Genomic DNA, 16,712 nt, shown 5'->3' on the forward strand with positions numbered 1-16,712 from the left:
ACAGCAGATCATCTGTTTCATGCTCAAGATCTATATGATGAGATGGGCTGGAGATGGTTAAATCTGGAAGGTTATTAATAAATACACTAGCTGTAGACATTGTTACGGTACGTTTTTGCTCATAAAGCGAGGCGGCAGGCGGATATCCTGGTTGAAGACTACATGATTAGGTAATGGTCAGAAATGGAGTCAGGCTGAGAAGTGCTTACTAAATGTTCTGTTTCAATACCCAGGGTCAGAACTAGGTCTAGTGTATGGTTGGACCTATATTTATGAGTTGGACCTATAACATTTTAAATACATCCCAAAGCATCAAGATTAATTTTAAACCCAGTTCTAAGGGGGTCCTGAGTCTTTTTTTAAAGTGAATATTGAAATCTCCAACAATCAAAGCCTCATCAGTAGAGACAGCTACTTCTGAAAAGAAGTCAGCAATTTCACTAAGAAAATCTGTATACGGTCCAGGAGGACGATAGACTGTAATAAGCAGAACACAGTGCTGCTTTCTAGAAGCCGGAGAAAAGCCTAAGCACTTCAAACGATTTAGCTTCATAATCTGAGTTTTGGATTATGCCTAGAACTGAATCATAGATTGAGGCTACGCCGCCGCCACGACCGGACCTTAGTGGATAACTGCAGTAGTTAAAGCCTGAGGGAGTCGATTCATTCAGAGCAATAATTCATTAGGTTTAACCCACATTTCACAAAGACACAGTGAACTGAGGGGGTTTACAGTAATAATTTCATTGACAATGACTACTTTACATGCTAGAGAACCTATGTTTAACAGCCCAAACTTAATGTGGGAGTTGCTAGTACTCGGAAATCACGAAGCGCTAACATCGATTCTAATCAGGTTGTTAAAATTGATTTTTGAACGTCTACAATTGCGGACTATATGAGGGACAGACACAGTCTCAATACTGCAGGGTTTATCTGATAAGCAATATGAGAGTGATACTGGTAAATTACTATTTTCCTCGGCCTGCTTCTCCAAAAGCCACTGGATCTTCTGGTCCAGCAGAGCAAGCTCCTTGCTGAGCGTCCGAAGAGCACGATCCTCTGCGGTCGCCATGTTCCTTGAGGCAAACAAACACACAGAAGCGCAATCGACAGATGGTAAGACAAAGTAACGTTAAGTAAGAGGTCGCAGTTGGCACAAAGATTACAATACCAACCAGCTGAAAAAAATAAGCAAATCAAAACAAGTCATTTTTCAAGTAATAAGAGAGCAAACAAACAAACAGCAGGTGAGCGAGCGTACGACCTGTCCACCGGAACCGCAAACATCTGCAGTTCATAGCTTTATGATGGGAGAGTCATATGTCTGCTGTAACTGGTGGGTCATCATTTTCTATCTGTGGGGCTCTGGTAGGAATCTGCACCCAACATGTTGCACAGCTGGACTGTAATACCTTTATGTGTGTATTGGAGAATGTGGGGATGGGTCATTTATGCTTGATTTAAAATATTAGAAATGTAAGAATAAATCACAGGTAATAACTTTTGACTGTGGTTCTACAGTTTATAGAAACATGAATTTCACTTACTGAAGAATTCAGTCTTTAAATGAATCAAATGCATCAATAAAGTCAAAGTTCAAATCTGTTCAAATATCATTTATACCGTCTCATAAGGTAGACAATCTTTGCTCACATATTTTCTAGCTGTTCTTAATTTTTAAATGCATTATTGACAGTATTTGATGTATTTGGCAGAGATATATCAGCATAACTAAAGTCTTTTTGTTAAATTGCAGAAGATTCTGCTATTTTTGTCAGTAAAGATTACTTTATTTTACAGGTAGTTTTGTTAAAAAGCCTCAACAGATTAAAAGCTGTTAAAACAGATTTTTAATGTATTCCATTTATTCAGATTTTGTCAATATGTGCTATCTATTTATAACTCTTGCAGTTTATCAGTTTGACCACACAGTGACATCCAAGCTCCATCCATGAGGTCAATTCCAAAGGGATTCCTTCTCACTATATAGAAGTGCACTCTTCTATTGGAGTGAACGGCTTCTGAGTCCTTAATAGTGAGTGATCGGAGGCTGAATATTAAAGACACTGTATTAGACTCTCGAGTGCAGAAGTCGTTGTTGTGTGTTTTTGCTTTATAAAAGTGAACTCCATAGAGAGGGAGAGTGTCCTTCACATTACTTCATGAACTAAACTAAAGTCCATCAGAACCCTAAACTACTGCCAATTTTCACAACAATAAACTAGCTTTATCTTATTATTTCATATTTTAATATTAAAAAAAAAAACATATTGAACTTTAGCATTAACTGAAAGAGCAACAGAAATAGAAAAAAAAATTAACAATGTTTATGGAGATTAAATTGAAAGAAATTTCACTCCATACCATTACAATATGGCATTAACAAGACAATGAAACTAAGTAAAAAGGTTTTATTAAACCAGCTAAAAAATCATATTTCATCCTGACATGGCAAAATGTACATAATGTAGGTTTCACTTATATAAGAGAATATCAGCCTTATTAAAAAGACACCCACCAGAAACCACAAGCAACATTTTACCACACAGAACCCACACAGTGTCTATGTTTTTTATATACGTGACTTTCCAAAACAATGGAATCACTTCAGTATGCAGACGGCCCGTCACACCAACATCATCAAGGGAATACTTACATAATTCTCCCTCTGAGAGCATCACTGAATTTAAGAGTCTTCTGTAGGTCTGCTGGAGGAGGTGAAAATGGTGTGCTTACACTTTTGCTGAGCATCTCTTGAAGATGACCTGGGAGTCCTTTAGAGGTAAACTTGCAGCCCTGTTTCAGCTAAAGCGGTTACAAATGTTCCTCATCACAGGATGGATGGCATCAACATCATCATACACTGTAAGACAAAAGCAGAAAATACACAAAAGCTTCATTATGATGTTGCAATAAAGTGTAGTGATGAAGGCAGTAGAGCAGAGTAAAAACCTAGAACAGTCATAAATGAAGTGCTTTGAGAGACTGGTTCTACAGCACATCAGAGCCAGTCTCCCACTCAGCTTTGACACACATCAGTTTGCCTATAAGGCAAACAGGTCCACTGAGGATGCCATCGCCACTGCCCTTCACACAGCACTCACACACCTGGATCACCAGGGGAGTTATGTGAGGATGCTGTTCATAGACTTTAGCTCTGCCTTTAACACGGTCATCCCCAGCAGACTGGTGACCAAACTCACAGACCTTGAACTTTCCCAACCCACCTGCATCTGGATTAAGGACTTTTTAACAGACCACACCCAGTCTGTTAGATTTGGCCGCCGTCACTCCTCTAGGGTAACACTCAACACTGGAGTTCCACAAGGTTGCGTGCTGAGTCCTCTTCTCTACGCACTCTACACCCACAACTCCACCCCCACCCACTCCAGCAACACGTTTGCGGACGACACGACCGTGGTGGGACTCATATCTGGTGGAGACGAGACCGCCTACAGGGATGAAGTCCAGGGACTGGCTGAGTGGTGTGCAGAGAACAACTTGAACTCCTCTAAAACAAAGGAACTGGTTACAGACTTACGGAGGAGATGCATCGATCCCACACCACTCTTCATAAATGGGGACTGTGTGGAAAGAGTGCCTTCCTTCAGATTTCTGGGTACGCACATCTCTGAAGATCTCTCCTGGAACACCAACACCACAGCTGCGGTCAGGATGGCACAGCAGAGACTCTATTTCCTGAGAATTCTCAGGAAAAATAACCTCCATGAGAAGCTGCTGGTGTCCTACTACCGCTGTGCCATTGAGAGTGTGTTGACCTACTGCATCTCAACATGGTACGTCAGCTGCTCAGCGGCAGGAAGGAGAGCACTACAGAGAGTGATCAACTCGGCCCAGAAGATCACCAGCTGTCCACTGCCCAGTCTGGAGGACCTGTTCAGCTCCTGCTGCCTCAGCAGGGCAGCCAACATCCTGAAGGACTCCTCCCACCCTGGACATCATCTGTTCCAACAGCTGCCTTCTGGAAAATGCTTCAGGTCCATCACATCCAGGACAAACAGACTGAAAAACAGTTTTTACCCCAGCGCTGTACGGGAACTGAACACAGCAAAACACACATACATTCACAGAGCACTACCAAGGAACTGAAAACTGAAAAGTAAAAAAAAACAACAACAACAACAACAACACTGATAGCTGCACTTTCACCAGCCATGCGCACTTTCACTTTTCCATATTTATTTTGAAAAAATCTCTAAACTACTCAGGACTTGTGCAATAATCTGTTAATTATATTGTATATATTTTCATCATCCACTGTGTAAATTTGTGTGTCTATTTTTGTTTTTAGTCGTGTTAATTATTGTATGCTTAAGCACCTTAAGGATTGCTGCTCAGTTTCGTTGTACATTGTGCAATGACAATAAAAGTATCTTATCTTTTCTTAAATATCTTATAATCGACTATAAAAGACACAATTATTCATATGAAGTTGGTTCATCACATTACATTTGATGGCTATACTGTTTCACCTCCCATTACTTTATTCCACTTACCCCTGAGAATCTTCCAAGAGTCTTCTTCTTTTGTTTTCTAAGTAAAAATAATGAAATATCCTCCACAGAGAAAATTCTGTATGATTTCATGCAAATGACTTTTCTATTTACTAACTTTCTTTAATTATTTGTGTTCCCATTAATAATGCTGACCTTTCACTGAACACATGGTAGTTAGCTAGCTAATGATCAGGATTTGTCTCCAGATATTAAAGAAACACACAGGTTTCAGCTCCAGCATTTCTTGACCGCAGTGCTTCTAGCTGTATGGTGGTCTTTGAGGGGTCAGGTACGGAGCGGATCTCTGGTTGTGCTGTAGCTTCCTATCCCGCCCATTGCCCCACTCCCCCACCCCCCAGTCCTACTGCCACACCCCGGGTTGCCAGATAAGGAAAAACAACAGGAAGGAAACACAGCGAGCTGCAGCCGTGGAGGCGAGGAAGCGACCTGGACCTGGATCATAAGATGTTACACAACTAATCTACGTCCGACTATCTTTCCAAAAATCCCTTTGAGGCGTTGATTCGTTATTTTCACAATGAGGAGTTTAGTGATCAGTGTAAAGAGGCTGCTGCATCCCTGTATAACATTCTAATGAAGTCTGAGGTTGGTGAAAAAAATGCTGCTGCTACTGTTACCGCTTTGTTTTTCTGCACACTGTCATTTCATTTATTAAACATGTTCCTCTTCTCATTTTCATGTATTTCATGTTATACATATATATCCTGATGTAGAAAAAAGAAATCCCCATAGTATTACTCCATATCCATATTTATCATGTTTTTGCCTTAAATGTATTTAACTACATTGATTAAACATATATAGCATGTTTTATATTATTAATACAACATATTATTACTTATGATGTTTAACAACTTTTTTTTACTTATTCAGTTTTACTTCTTTTTTTATTTTTCAACAAAAAAAACAAAATATAAAAAATTGCATCCAAATGTAAACAAAACAAAAACAATCTACAACTTTTTATTCAAATTTTTGTTGTTGATAAAAAGGTGGAGGAGGAACGGGTTCTTCTGGAGGTGGGTTTTTTCCTTGACTTTAAATATATATATATATATAGGTATAAAAATACACACACACACACAGTCTGTCATTTGAGGTTTTTTTTGTTTGTTTGTTAATTTGCTTGTTTTGTTTTGGGGCTTTATTTCTAAACGTTATGGCAGCGAACGAACGTTTAGAAGAACTTTATTAGGACGGTGGGGAGTTTGAGCGGTAGACAGAGTTTTATCCGTAGTCTAAAGTTCTCTGGTTCCTTCAATAATAATAATAATAATAATAATAATAATATTATAAACAATAATATAATAATAAAATGAGGCCGATGTTTTTCTTGGGAGTTTAGACACATATTCCTTACATAAACCCAGACTAATTAATTTCAGAAGGAACGTGGTTCTAGTTTTGGAAAAGGAAAAGGAAGCTCAGTGGTGAATTGATTTGGTGGATTTAAGCAATCTTTCAGTACAATGATGGAAAAAAAAATATTCTCACGAGTATAGACATTTTTTCTAAATATGCCTGGGTAAAATAAATGAGCAGGAATCGTGACTAGGGCTTATAAAATATTTTTGGAAGGCAGACGACCCGTCACTCTACAATCCGACAAAGGTAAGGAGTTTTTAAACAAATCTTTTTAAAACCCTTTGAAAAGATATAACATTAGACATTTCACTACGGCTAGAGAACTGAAGGCCTCGTGGTGGAGCGTTTCAACACAACTCTCACGGGTCGTATGTTTAGGTATTTTACGGGGTTAAACACTTACAGGTATTTAGATGTGTTGAAAGATCTGGTGCATTCATACAATCGTACGTTTCACAGATCTATCAGAATGAACCCCGTTGAGGTGACGCGCCGTAATCAAGATCAAGTTTATCATTTATAAGGTAAACGGGTTGGTGGTTAAAATATCTGGCTCTCTACATTTACAGTGAACGACGTGGTTCACATTTCCAAAGAAGGCAGGGCGTTCACCAAAGGCAAACATTTTCAGACGAATATTTCAGAAAGCGGGTCGAAGATTTACGGACAGTAAAGAGGGCACAGGTCTGTCCGCGCTCAGTCGAGTGCACATGCGCCCTCCGGGGCAACGCGTGTCTAATAAGATCATATTATATCATAATATGTAATAAGATCTCGCAGGTACTCAGGAGTGAGGCCATGTAGGGCTTTGTATGTTAATAGAAGAATTTAATAATCAGTACAGAATTTAACTGGGAGTCAGTGCAGTGCTGATAGAACTGGACTGATATGGTCAAATGTTCTAGTTTTAGTAAGGACCCTGGCTGCAGCATTTTGAACTAGTCGAAGTTTATTGAGGTTCCTGCTGGAACAACCTGATAAAAGTGCATTACAGTAATCTAGTCTTAAGGTAGACAGTGGCGGGGGACAAATGAACATTCTGAAATTGTACAATAGTACAGCTCATTTACACTCAGCTAAACGTCTCGCCATAGACGCTCTATTCTTAATGGGAAAGAAGGAGAGGAACAGTAGCATTAGCACAGCATTTACCCTGAACAGCTGATAAAGAGAACCTTTATGTTAAAAAAGTGACAAATTCCAGCAGATTTTAAAAGTATTGAGCAAAGAAGTTATTCAGTGAATCAAGAAGTGTGTCCACTATTCTTAAAAGGTCATGTATAGACCTTGGTGGTCAGGCATAGTTTTGAACTGCTTTAAGTGAAAATACAGGAGCAGTGCTTGAGCAGTTCTCTACCAGCTACATGATCTATATACAAACAGAACTGCAGCAGAATCCACTCTGTGCATGAACTTGATGAGACTCCACTGAACTCTGCGTGCAAGACACCTTTTACCTCCCTGTATCCTGTCATTATTTTAAATGTATTTTTAATAATGCAATAGCATTTAACATTTTTGATAATGTAATAGCAGTGATGTGTGAAGATTAAGACACACCTAGGGCTGGGCCTAAATGTCCAAATATTATGTTAAAGGACCATAAACTCCAATTTTCCTCTTTTCTCTTCAGTCCTACTTAGTGTTTGTGAATCACACTTTAGCCCTTACAATTAAAACCAGCTGTTTTTGTTAATTACAGTGCCTTTAAGATATATGTAAATGAGCTTTGTTCTGATTAGCTGTGTTTCTCTGAAGTTCAAGCTCTCAAGATGGAGTGAATCATTTGTCAAGTTCTATCAGACATATGAAGTGGAGAATTTAGCATTTCATTTCAGGTCATTTCTCCTGTGTGGGGTGAAACTTTTGGCGTTCTCAGTCAGGTACTTAAACTACAGGATGTGGGAAAATGAACATTTTATTTTAGGTCTTTTCAACTGTGTGAAATTCTGTTTCAGGTACTTTAACCTAGATACAGTGGGGGTATGAAATGTTTGATTTCTGATATTTACAGTATTTTTAGGATTACATTTCAGGGGGTGAATCATATTATCTGAAAAATGGGCTACGCTAACCCTCTTATAGAATCCATAGGGGGCGCTACAAGCTCTGTGTTGAATGTGAAGCGCAACACTGTCGTATCCCGTATTGAGAGCTATGCTACTGAATTCTGTATAAAAAGTAGCAGAACTTTCCTACAGACCACAGTAACAGAACACTGTTCTACCAGAATAGAGTAGCGTAACGATGTCTTACAGAACACAGTAGCCTGAAACTGTTCATTCACAACAGAGTAGCATAACGCTTTCATTCAGAAGACATTAGAATAATTATTTTGATATAGAATACAGTACCAGTTCTCTTTCAACCAGAATACGGTAGCATAACACTACCCAACCAGCATAGAGGAGAATAACTCACACAGAATACAGGATTCAATTCAAATAAATTTTATTTATACAGCACTTTCACAACAAATGTGGTCACCAAGCAGCTTCACAGAGATCCGGGTCAAAGCCTCTTTTGAGCAAGCCAGTGGCAACAGTGGCAAAGGAAAAACTCCCTCAGATCGAGAGGAAGAAACCTTGAGAGGAACAAAGACTCAAAATGGGAACCCATCCTCCTCTGGTCGACACCGGATAGCACAATGAAAAGCAAAACAGCAATAAAACACGGAATTAAGGTAATATGGCCAATGTGCCGTCAAGATGAAAACAGGACTGAAATGTTAAAGTTTATGCAGGTACACGGTCACAAGCACAGCCATGCAGTGAGGGGAGGATGACTCCATTAGAGGACCCAGAACCGGACTGCGGGCAGGAGAGTGGAGGAGAGAGCCAGGTCTGCCGATGGAACAGTTGAAACTGGGCATCTCAACACATGGGAAAGAGAGAAAAAACACAAAGGGTTAGGAAGGGGGGGCAAGACTTTTTAGAAGGGTTACAGCAGGACAGGGTAGGCAAGAGCAGCCAAACACAAATGCACAGCCGGACATGCCAGCAGACAGGAGGGGGCAACTCAGCACATGAGGGAGAGCGAAGAAATGAAGGAAAAAATAAAAATACTAATGAAGGTTTAGGTTTATATATGAATATGAACAGCATTGTAACACCATGTAAGCACAACAAAGCAGCAAAACAAATGTATACAGAACACAGCAGCATAACCATTTTCATGCAAAACACAAGGAAGTTGCACAGCAGCGAAATATCGTTCAAGCAGAACACAGCAGCAAAATTAATATACAGAACAAGGTTAAGTGACACTGTTCAAGCAGAACGGTCATGCAAAACACAAGCAGGATACAGCAGCCCAACAAGCAGGACACAAAAAAAGTGGCACAGCATCATAATTTTGATGCAGGACACAGCAGCAAAATGATTATTATACAGAACAAGGTTAAGTGACACTGTTCAAGCAGGACACAGCAGCATAATTAAACAATTTTTAGGCAAAACACAAGCAGGACACAGCAGCCCAACACAGTTCAAGCAGGAAACCGCAGCGAAATACAAATTAAGGAGGACACAGCAGCGTAACAATTTTCAGGCAGGACACAGCAGCCCAACACCCATCAAGCAGGACACAGCAGCATAATTATTATTATGAACAAGGTTAAGGGACACTGTTCAAGAAGGACAGCAGCATAATTAAACAATTTTTAGGCAAAACACAAGCAGGACACAGCAGCCCAACACGGTTCAAGCAGAACACAAGCAAGTGGCACAGCTGCAGCCACCTTTAGCACTGTGCTTGCAAGGCAATTGGAGACTGTGGGTGCAAAAGCTTTACCGGTTTCTTAGAGTGAGATTGTTGACGAGTCTGAAAAGTCCAATGCGCCACCTTTCAGCATGTCGCTGGGGAAGATGCAGTGAAGGTCTAAAACATGTTACAATTCAGTGAGGAAGAAACTGAAACAAGAAAATGTGCTGAAAAACAAGTTCAGGGATCACTGAGAGTCAGCGTCCAGTTGAAAGCACTGAGGCGTACGGGAGGAATTCAGGGACCAAAAACTGCAGAATTCAGCAAAGTACTCACATATTCTGGCCACTGCATGTCACCGTTGGGAAAGCTACCACTCACCTGTGAACACAAAAGCCAAAAATGCTAAACTGAATTTCACATATTGTTGATGGTGATGTACCAGCAATACTAGGACGTGAGACATGGGAGATGTAGGGTAGGAAAGAGCAGCCAAACACAAATGCACTCGCACCAGCAGACAGCAGCTCAGCACATGGGGGAGAGAGAAGAAATGAAGGAAAAAATAAAAATAATGAAGAAAAGGTTTAGGTTTATATATGAATATGAACAGCACCGTAACACCGCTCAAGCACAACAAAAACACAGCAGCATAATTTTCCATGCAGAACACAGCAGCCCAACATGGTTCAAGCAGGACACAGCAGCGAAATACCAATCAAGCAGGACACAGCAGCATAACCATTTTCATGCAAAACACAAGCAGGAAAGAGCAGCCCAGCACCGTTCAAGCAGGGCACAGCAGCATAACGTTGATGAAAAAACACAAGCAGGACAGCAGCGAAATTATTATATAGAACAAGTGACACTGTTCAAGCAGAACACAGCAGCGTAACAAGTTTGATGCAAAATACAAGCAGGACACAGCAGCCCAATACGGTCCAAGCAGAACACAAGCAAGTGGCACAGCTGCAGCCACCTTCAGCACTGTGCTTCTCGTCAAAAATTGGATTTCCTTTGCGCACATCACTGGGGAAGATGCAGTGAAGGTCTACAACATGTTACAATTCAGTGAGGAAGAAACTGAAACAAGAAATGCGCTGAAAAACAAGTTCAGGGATTACTGAGAGTCAAGAAAGAACCTACCCCTATGTTTGCCATTTGCTCTTCATGAGAGCTCAGGGTCCAGCTGAAAGCATTGAGGCGTACGGGAGGAATTTGGGGACCAGAAACTGCAGAATTCAGCAAAGTACTCACATATTCTGGCCACCGCATGTCACCGTTGGGAAAGCTACCACTCACCTGTGAACACAAAAGCCAAAAATTCTAAATGAGTTTCACATTATTGACAGTGAAATGACAGTGAAAGGTTGTTCAAGCGGAACACAGCAGTGAAATAACAATAAAGCAGAATACAAGCAAGTGGCACAGCAGCGAAATATCATTCAAGCAGGGCACAGCAGCGTAACAATTTTGATGCAGAACACAAGCAGGACACAGCAGCCCAACACGGTTCAAGCAGAACACAGTAGTGAAATATCATTCAAGCAGGGCACAGCAGCATAACAATTTTTATGCAGAACACAAGCAGGACACAGCAGCCCAATCACAGCAAAAACTTTTTAGAGTGGTTACAGCAGGACAGGGCAGGCAAGAGCAGCCAAACGCACCCACAGACAGCAGGGGGCAGCTCAGCACACGGGGAAGAGAGAACAAATTAAGAAAAAAAAAATAATAATGATAATGAAGAAAAGGTTTAGGTTTATATACAAATATGAACAGCATTGTTACACCGCTCAAGCACAACAAAGCAGTCAAACAATTTATACAAAACACAGCAGTGTAACCACTCATGCAGAACACAAGCAGGAGAGAGCAGCAAAACACCGTTCAAGCAAAACACAAGCAAGTGCCACAGCAGCGAAATATTGTTCAAGCACAAGACAGCAGCGAAACAATTTTGATGCCGGACACAGCATCCCCACATGGTAAAAGCAGAACACAGTAGTGAAAGGTTGTTCAAGCAGAACACCGCAGTGAAATACCAATCAAGCAGAATACAAGCAAGTGGCACAGCAGCGAAATATCATTCAAGCAGGGCACAGCAGCGTAACAATTTTGATGCAGAACACAAGCAGGACACAGCAGCCCAACACGGTTCAAGCAGAACACAGTAGCGAAATATCGTTTAAGCAGGGCACAGCAGCATAACGTTGATGAAAAACACAAGCAGGACAGCAGCGAAATTATTATACAGAACAAGTGACACTGTTCAAGCAGAACACAGCAGAGTAACAAATTTGATGCAAAACACAAGAAGGATACAGCAGCCCAACACGGTCGAAGCAGCACACAAGCAAGTGGCACAGCTGCAGCCACCTTTAGCACTGTGCTTGCAAGGCAATCTAATCAAAAATTGGATTTTTAGGTGCAAAAGTTTTACCTGTTTCTTACCGAGAGTGGGATTGTTGAGGAGTCTGAAATGGTACAATGCGCCACCTTTCCGCACGTCACAGGGAAAGATGCAGTGATGGTCTACAACATGTTACAATTCAGAGAGAAAGAAACTGAAACAAGAAATGTGCTGAAAAACAAGTTCAGGGATTACTGAGAGTCAAGAAAGAACCTACCCTATGTTCACCATTTGTTCTTCACGAGAGCTCAGGATCCAGCTGAAAGCGTACAGGAAGAATTCGGGGACGAAAAACTGCAGAATTCAGCACAGTACTCACATATTCTGGCCACTGCATGTCACCGTTGGGAAACACAAAAGCCAAAAATGCTAAACTGAATTTCACATATTGTTGACGGTGATGTACCAGCAATACTAGGACGTGAGACATGGGAGATGTTAGGTGTGGTTGAAAGAGTGCATGGAATCACAACGTAAAATGACATTCTGATAGACATTGATCTGTTCACTGTTCTTGGATTCCTACCAGGACATCACCACATTCAAGTAGATCCCATGGTCTCACCAGTGATACATCCACCAAGAAAAGTCCCGATTGCCCTGAAAGACAACAATCATTGATGAGCTACACAAAATGGAGAAAAGGGGTGTAATCACCAAACAGCATGAACCGAACGACTGGATAAGTAGCATGGTCACAGTGGTGAGGATTTTGGCAGATCAAACTTCATGATGAAAGTTCCAAGCTCTGCACACTGAACATACCCATTGAAAGAAACAGATTCCTTTGACTTTCTTTTGGAGTGTCCTCAGCTTCAGATGTATTCCAAAGGTCAATTGCAGACTATTAAAGGCCTGGAAGGTGTCGTCAACGTTACGAACGATATCTTACTCTGGGGTGAAACGGTCAAGGAAACATGACGGCAGACTCATCCAAGTGCTGAAAAGGGAAAGACAGTGGAACCTGAAACTCAACAAAAAGTGCAAGATCAGATCATCCCAAATGTGGTACATTGGCCATATGCTCGCTGCAGAAGGTCTCAATCCAGATCAAGATAAAGTGAGAACTGTAACACACATGCCTACACCAGAAAACTAACAGGCACTCATGAGATTAATGGGCATGATTCAGTACCTTTCCAAGTTTATTCCCAACCTGTCTGAAGTCGGTGCACCTCTCAGAAAACTGCTCGAGCATGACACTCCGTGGCAAGTCGAGCACAAAGCTATGAAAAACTGAAATCTCTGGTACTGGTAACACCATGGTACTGGTACACCATCTGTAGATGCAAGCTCAGAAGGCTTCGGAGCCGCAGTTCTGCAGGAGGGAAAGCCAGTGGCTAAATTACATTACGAAAGGCAACAGCAAATGATTCAGAGATGCAGCTACTACACACAAGGACCATGGAAGGATGGCCCGATGAGGAAAAATCCAAACATACTGGACATTCAAAGAAGAAAAGCAAAATGCAAATTTAAGATAAGCTGTAGAGAAAACAACAAGTAGAACAGCTATTATGACAGACAGAAAGAGCTCACCAAGCATATACATGTGGGACAAGGTGAGAATTCAGAGAGGGCAACCTGCTATCATGATCAGCCACGATTCTTCACAGTCCAGACGCCAGATGGAAGAACCTATAGAAGAAACAGAAAACAGAACACACATTCACAGAACACAGTTCAAGTTCCTGTTCCTCTCCAGATGTGGATATGAACATAGACACATTTTTGGTAAAGTGATTTTGCTGTTACAGGATTTGCACACTTGTCCATAAGCAGGACATTGTTTCTGTTTAACAAAACAAATCAGAACAGAATGACGGGGGAAAAAAAATCATGCAGTTGAACAAAAAGGCAGAGCAGGAAGATTTCTTCATTGGAACAGTTGAAATAAGAAACAAAAACAGGAGTATTAGATAAACATCAACACTGTAACAACAAAAGTCAATAGAATAACTGGACTGAAAATAAAACAAGAACTTTGCATTCAGCACCAGTGTCCAACTTGAAGACAAATGTCAGCGCAGCACAGATCTACAAATCAGGTTTGAAACAAAACTCAAATAAAAAAATGCAAGATTGAATTTCACATTGTTGACAGATGTACCAGCAATACTAGGATGTGAGACGTTAGGTGTGGTTTAAAGATTGAAGAACCTATAGGAGAAACAGAAAACACCTCATATCAGCATCACCCAATGTTGTTGCAGATTCCTGTGTCGAGCCGCAGGTCAGTGAATCCGGTCCATCTGCAGAAGCCGGTCAGACAATCAGACTTACCTGAGTCACATCCGAGAGAGGCATACAGAGAGGCTTCTTCCACAGACCTGAAAGAGGCGAAAGACCATGAATTCAGTGACTTGTTAATCAGAGACAGGACTGTTTGTGGTATTAGGAAAGACCTATTGTGGGCAAGGTTGCTGAGAGAAACAGATTGGACATAGACAAAGGCCATGAATATCTGCTGTGCAAATGAAGGGACATCAAGTGAAGTGAAAAAAAAGAGCAGAATGAGGAAAAAAAAAAAAATCATGCAGTTGAACAAAAGACAGAGCAGGAAGATTTCTTCATTGGAACAATTGAAATCAGAAAAACTCAATACATCAGAAAAACATTGACAGTCACAACAAAAGTGAAAATAACAGAACTGAAAATCAAAATAAAAACAACAACTTTGCATTCAGCACCAGTGTCCAATCTGAAGACAATGTCATCACAGCACAGATCTACAAATCAGCTTTGAAACAAAATCCAGAATTCAGCTTGAAAACCGCTCCCATATTCTAGACACTGCAGGTCACCGCTGGGAAAGCTAACGCTCACCTGTGAACACAAAAGCCAAAAATGCAAGATTAAATTTCACATTGCTGACAGTGATGTACAAGCAACACTAGGACGTGAGACATGATGGAAGAACCTATAGGAGAAACAGAAAACACCTCCTCAGGACGGCTGAAAGAGTTTCCATCAGAATCACCTAATGTTGTTGCAGATTCCTGTGTCGAGCCGCAGGTCAGTGAATCCGGTCCACCTGTAGAAGCCGGTATTGCAAAACAATCTGACTTACCTGAGTCACATCCGAGAGAGGCATACAGAGAGGCTTCTTCCACAGACCTGAAAAAGGCGAAAGACCATGAATTTGGTGAGTTACATGACTCGTTAATCAGAGACAGGAGTGTTTGTGGTATTAGGGAAGACTAATTGTGGGCAAGGTTGCTGAGAGAAACAGGTCGGACATAGACAAAGGCCATGAATATCTGCTGTGCAAATGAAGGGACATCAAGTGAAGTGAAAAAAGTGCTCAATGAAATACAAAACAGAACGACAGAAACAAAAACAGTTGGGTTTGAACAGAAGAGCAAATCCAAACAAATAAAACTGAACAAGCAACAGAAGCAAGCTGCTCCAGATGTGGTTATGAACATAAACAGAAACAATGTCCTGCCTATAGCCAAGTGTGTAAATCCTGCAACAGAAAAATCACTTTACCAAAAATGTGTAAAACAAAACTAATCAAAGCAAAATGAGGAAAAAAAAAAAAATCATGCAGTTGAACAAAAAGGCAGAGCAGGAAGATTTCTTCATTGGAACAGTTGAAATCAGAAAAACAGAATATTAGACAAACATCAACACTGTCACAACAAAAGTGAAAAGAATAACTGGACTGAAAATCTTTAAACAACAAGAACATTGTTTTCAAGTTGGACACTGGTGCTGAATGCAAGGTCATCTCAGGAAATGTCTACAAGTCACTCAGATTTAAAACAAAACTCCAGAATTCAGCTTAAAAACCGCTCACATATTGTAGACACTGCAGGTCACCATTGGAAAAGCTAACGCTCACCTGTGAACACAAAGGCCACAAATGCAAGATTAAATTTCACATTGTTGACAGTGATGTACCAGCAATACCAGGACGTGAGACATGATGGAAGAACCTATAAGAGAAACAGAAAACACGTCCTCAGGACGACTGAAACAGTTCCCATCAGCATCACCCAATGTTGTTGCAGATTCCTGTGTCGAGCCGCAGGTCAGGGAATCTGGTCCACCTGCAGAAACTGGTACTGCAAAACAATCTGACTTACCTGAGTCACATCAGAGAGAGGCATTCTTCACAAGGTCAGGAAGACAAGTGAAAACACCAGCAAGATACAAGGACTGAATCTGGAACACACATACAGTACACATTTACAATATTCACACACACATTCAGAGGACACGGTTCAAGCTCCTGTCCATCTGCTGACTGAATTTAAAGTTACTGTCATTTACTGCATCTTAGATTTGTTTAGTTTATTCTGCAACATCAAGCTATTCTCATAAATATGGTGTCAAATGTACAGTTCATGTAGTTCAGTTCAGAGACTTCATCTCATTTCCCTTGAGTTTTAAAGCATTATGGTTCGACAGTGTTTGTATGAACGTTGTTGAGAGTCCTGCACAGCCCAAATCATCCTCATTTATAGTTCTATTCATATTAAGAGAAATAAAAATATATAAATTAAAGTGTGGAGATTTCACATGTTCTGTAGCTAAGAGGCAGCCCTAGCTAAGAATCACGCAGCTCACCCAAAAGTAATAAAGTGTAAGTGTAGCACAGAGTCGTCCTTCCTCCATACTTTACACTGAGGAACTGAACCGGTTAGCAGAGGGAAAAACGGCCGTGGTGGTCGAGGAGCTCCTCG

Source organism: Salminus brasiliensis, chromosome 20, assembly GCF_030463535.1.
Source record: "Salminus brasiliensis chromosome 20, fSalBra1.hap2, whole genome shotgun sequence".
Lineage (NCBI taxonomy): Eukaryota > Metazoa > Chordata > Actinopteri > Characiformes > Bryconidae > Salminus > Salminus brasiliensis.